Raw genomic sequence first — 5,519 nt, 5'->3', positions numbered from 1 at the left:
ATTGTTACACCTGGTAGAGCAGAACGCTGATCATTTTATTAAAGATGAAAGACTTTAGACAATTTTTCAACTCTCAGTAATGCCACAGTGATCGTTTGATATATGGAGCTGCAGCGGAGTTTAGACCCAGACACGGCTAGTGACGTCAGACTGAACAACCGGATAATGAAGTATACCTGAGACAGATTTCTTCTAACTTATCAACAGGGTTGCAACTCTGGAGTTTTGTCATTTTGTCCATCTTCACATACTATCTAAGATGCTTTCTTGCTCACAAGTTTATTTTAAATGTAATGTGTGTTGTCCATGTAATACAACAATGGAATTTGATTACTTTAAAAGGCATATCAATATTACCTTTATTATTGTTCAATTCATTCTTATTTATACATTGCCAATCCTGAGCAGTCTTCTCAGGGTGTTCAATGCTCCAAGGTAAAGACTCCACTATATTCAACCTTGAGCAAGGACTTGGGGAGAAAGAAGTCCCTTTAAGAGGAAGGGACCTTTGACAGAACCACAGCCAGGGGGGCAGCCATCTGCTCTGATCTGTTGAGGGGGATGAGACGAAAATGGAGAGAAAAGAGGAGCACAGAGGTACGATTAACAACAGGACAAAACTCAAGCTATACAAGCAAGAGAGAAGACAAAAGTTAATAACATATAAACACATGGGACTGAAAGGAAGGGGAGTGAAAAGTTCTCAGTGCATCATGGGAAGTCCCTAAACACCCTGAGCCTATAGCAGCATCACTAAGGGATGGTTCAGGCTGATCAACCCCTAACTATAAGCTTTATCAAAAGGCAAAGCTTGAAACCTAATCTTAAAAGTAAAGAGGGTGTCACAAGAGAGGAGCCTGATAGCTGGAGGCTCTTATTCGACTTTGGAAACTCTAGGAACCACAAGTAAGCCTGTACTCAGAGAGCAAGGCACTCTATTGGGATAATATTGTACTGTGAGGTTTGCAAGATATGGTGGGGCCTGATCATTCAGGACTTTGTATGCAAGGAGAAGGGTTTTAATTCAGTTCTGGATTTAACAGGGAGCCAACGGGAAAAGGAATATGGGTGAAATATGATCTATCTTACTAATTCTTGTAGGCACTGCAGCATTATATTGGGAAGCTTTTAGAACAACAGCTTTGACATAATTCTTCATATGTTATTTATAACAAGTTTTGATACTACATTACAGCATGTAAATATACTAAAGAGAGAGCGTATATTCACCATATATGGCTAAGCACCTTTTAACTGAGATTATAGGTGCTTATCATAACACCTATTATAAAGAATTATTTGTCATCTTTAGGCTGAAGATGCACTCAAATCAGACTCGGATCAGCTTCAGTTTTACAGTTTTTATTGTAATACAAGAGTCATTTAACAAAGAAAAAAATAAGAAGATGAGTTATTAGGAGGGGCTGAGGTGAGTACAAAAAGATCTGCCAATGTTTGACTAGATTCTGAGACCTTACTTGTTTGTTTCCTGGGTAGATGATCTGTAGGGACTATTGGCAGGAAGTCTGAATTGTAAAGTAGCTGAGAGTGCAGTGGTGGAGAGTGGGGAGGCAGGTGGACAGGACTGGGATCCTACAGTCAAATAGGCGTCCAGGAGGCAACTAGGGGAGTAGGAGAATCGGTGTTACTGGACAAAAAGCAGAAGAACTAGCAGGTTTCAAAGAGGACCTGATTACCATTGGCAAGAATGATCTGGCAGAGAGTAGAAGCACAATCACTCGGTCTTAAATACCACGAGCCTGAACTCTGGACAGGTGTGAGAAGGAAAGCTTGAGAAGGCGAAACTCTGCCAACATAAAGGGCCAGACTTCAGGGAGAAAGAAAGCAACAGAGAGCGGAAGGAGGCAAAGACACAAAGTCTGCCAGGACCAGGACAAATACCAATATAGTTGTTTTTTTTTCTTTCCCGATTCTTGGATATGCACCATCCCAAACCTGAACCCCAAATGCTTTTATCGCAGACAGTCTGATGCACATTGAACTTGCAACCTTCAGGACCCCTCAAGGTCTGTGGGCCATGGGCGGTCTTTCTCTTTGTAAAGATTAACCTGAATATTAAAAGAACAAGCCACTCGTTCATCTCCACTACAATTAAAAGCCTTCATTTGCACATGAATTAGTGAACTTCTGTCTGAACAAGCACTTTGTGTTTTACACTAATGAGTAACATTTTAGTATTCTGTCAAGCTATTGACTCTTTGTCCACTCTTAACTAGGGGTGGATATTGTAGCAGTTATGTAAATAATTATTCTTTCATTTGGTTTTATTGTTTAATTAGAATTTTGCTGCAAATCTCATTTGTTGCAAGGCGTTCCTGAACTACTTTAATCAGGCTCATCCACAAGACCTCTTCGGTGCATATTTGTCACCACATATAGACATAAGTATGTTGTTTAAAATTATGTCATCATACTTCAGTACTTATAAAATAAAGAAAGACTTCCAAGTTAAATTATATAATTTAACAAGATTCACTCTTTAAAGTGTGATTCTGGAACAGGAGTATTCACTGCTGCCTCAATAATGTTTTATTAGTCAGCTTTAAGCATATGAATACCCTTGAATAATTCAGCATTGGCAGAATGCACAAAGCAGGGAGAATAAAAAATGCAAGGTCTGCCAGCACCCACCTTCTCCAGCACACAGCATTCAACACACACTCTTGAGACATCCTCACATACAAATGCATGAAGACATGAAGAACCCTTCACCTGCACTCATGTGCGGATGTCCGGCAACTGACAGCTCTGCTCAAGGTCAGGTCAGTCAAGGCCAGCACTCGATCCCTGTGGGAGAGGCTCTGCTCATAAAAATGTAAATTCTGGTACCATGTAGTGATTATGATCCAATGTAATTTCTACATTGGATCATACTCTACACCAGTCTAGAATACACAGCAAATGATAGGCAGGCTGCCGTTCTAATCACTTTATTCTCATTCTTTTCTTTAATGTATGACCAGAAAGCAATCAAAATGATTGAAGGGTGTCTCAGTTGTCTTTATTACACTGTTCAAAAAATTAAAGGAACACTCTGAAAACACATAAGCTTACCATAAAAAGTCACGCTGGATGTCTGTACTGATATGGACTAGGTAATCAGTTAGGAGCAAAATGATACCACACCGTTTGATGAAAATGAAGATTATAAACCAACAGACAGCTGAATTAAAAAAATAACTGTAAAAATCAAATTGAAAAGATGGGGGGGAAAGGCCAGCCAATGTTGCGAACCAGGACCCAGGATGCTTCAAGAAAAACTGAACAGGATGGAGGTGGACCCCTGCCTGGTGGCTTGGATCTCCGACTACCTCACCGACAGACCACAGTACGTCAGGCTGAAGGACATCACGTCTGACACAGTGGTCAGCAGCACAGGAGCACCACAGGGAACTGTGCTGTCCCCTCTTCTCTTCACCCTGTACACCTCTGACTTCTGCTACAACTCTGAATTATGCCACATTCAGAAGTTTGCAGACGACACAGCCATCATGGGGTGTATCTGGGATGATCAGGAAGAGGAGTACAGAAGTCTGGTGAGGAACTTTGTCGCATGGAGTCACACAAACCACCTGCAACTCAACACCTCAAAGACTAAGGAACTGGTTGTGGACTTCGGGAGGTCTAGAGCAGGTCCACTGCCGGTTCAGATAGAGGGGGAGGAGGTGGAGGTGGTCAACAAGTACAAGTACCTCGGGCTGTGGGTGGACAATAAACTGGACTGGTCATGCAACACAGAGCACCTGTATAAAAAAGCCCAAAGCCGACTGTACTTCCTCAGGAGGCTGAGGTCTTTTAACATCTGCAGGAAGCTCCTGAGGATGTTTTACCAGTCGGTGGTTGCTGGAGTACTTTTCTATGCTGTGGTGTGCTGGGGGAGCAGCACAGCAAAGAAGGACTCATCCAGGCTGGAGAAACTGATCAGGAGGGCTAGCTCTGTGGTCGGCATGAAGCTGGACACTCTGGTGACAGTGGCAGAGAAAAGGACATTAAAGAAACTGATGGACATTATGGACAATGCCAGGCATCCTCTGCACACGGCCATTAACAACCAGAAGAGTCTGTTCAGTGACAGGTTGCTTCTCCCAAAGACAAGAACTAACAGACTTAAAAACTCCTTTGTCCCACACGCCATCAGACTGTTTAACTCCTCTCTGGAGGGGAGAGGGAGGGGAAACAAGAGGACAAAGGAGGGGGGAACAACTAAGCTGTAGTGCCTCTTCACCTCACTGTGCAATACCTTTTGTGCAATACTTTTGTAAATAGTCAACGGTGCAATAGACTCAATACTTGAAATGTGCAATTCACTTGTATTTTTATTTTTATTCCTATTTATTCTATTTATCCCCTTCGTATATTTTATTTATATTGTCTCTGTATTTATATATATGTGTGTGTGTGTGTGTGTGTGTGTGTGTGTGTGTGTGTGTGTGTGTATATATATATATATATATATATATATATATATATATATATATATATATATATAATATTCTGTAACTCTGTAACTTCTGTCGGTGCTGTACTTTTTTGGAAATCGAATTTCCCAGAGGAACCCACCCGAGGGATTAATAAAGTTCTATCTAATCTAATCTAATCTAATCTTACTGTGCCAGCATAGGGTCCAAGGATTTCATCCCAATACCTAATGGCGGTCAGGGTGCCATAAAGGTCTGTGCTTCCTCAGACCATCACTGACCACCACGAGACCAGTCATGGTGACAATGTTATAAGCACCACACCATTCTCCATGGCTTCTCCAGATGCTATCAAGTCTGTCACGTGTGCTCAGGGTGAACTTGTTCTAACCTCTAAAAAGTACAAGGTGCAGTGGTGGACCTACCAATTCTGCTATTCTATAGCAAATCCCAATCAGATCACTAGAGAATAGTGAACCCTCAGTTCACCCTCATGAAGTCTGTTTCTGGTTCTTTGGTCATAAACATTCACACCAATTGCCTGCTGGAGGTCATTTTGGCTCTGACAGTGCTCACCATGCTCCTTCTTGCACAAAGGAGCAGATACCTAATTAAGGACCTTTTTAGTGCCCTGTTCATCTCTCCTAGATTAACCGCGTGTGTCCAGAAATCTCCTCCATGCTCTTGAGACTGTGCTGGGAGACACAGCAAACCATCTCTCAATGTGCCATATTGATATGCCATTCTGGTAGGGTTTAGATATCATCTCATACTACCAGTAGTGACACTCATCCTACCCAAAAAGTGAAAACTATTGCAGTTATTTCTGACTAGTACAGAGTTAGAAAAGTTAGGGGAGTAAAACGTGAGTGGCTCCACCTATAAAACCATTCCTTTTTTGTTGCACTGTTGCCCCCCTAGTGCACCTGTTGTTGCTTTCATTAACACCAAAGCAGCTAAAATGGAGTAACAACTCCCTCTGCTACTTAACTGACCGTATTAATATTCTTTAATTGACTTGATGCTATACACTCATTAAAAATGTTCCTTTAATTTTTTTGGAGCAGTGAACAATCAAGC

General features: G+C 41.6%; 1 long non-coding RNA gene across 1 annotated transcript in view; it reads right to left on the bottom strand.

The window, feature by feature from the left end:
- Positions 1–382: 382 nt before the first annotated feature.
- LOC146551965 (uncharacterized) overlaps positions 383–5,519 on the bottom strand; it is a 49,048-nt gene continuing 43,911 nt past the window's right edge. Inside the window, exons 2-3 of the long non-coding RNA XR_014889991.1 lie at positions 1,479–1,622; positions 383–549 (exon numbers count right to left, since the gene is read on the bottom strand). This is a non-coding gene — a long non-coding RNA (uncharacterized LOC146551965). The remainder of the gene's footprint in view (positions 550–1,478; positions 1,623–5,519) is intronic.

This window comes from Mchenga conophoros, linkage group LG19 (assembly GCF_057382185.1).
Source record: "Mchenga conophoros isolate Kocher_MC1m ecotype Shallow Benthic linkage group LG19, M_conophoros_male_GT1.1, whole genome shotgun sequence".
Lineage (NCBI taxonomy): Eukaryota > Metazoa > Chordata > Actinopteri > Cichliformes > Cichlidae > Mchenga > Mchenga conophoros.
Note: the sequence above shows the minus strand (reverse complement) of the source record. Positions and strands in the feature narration are given on the sequence as shown.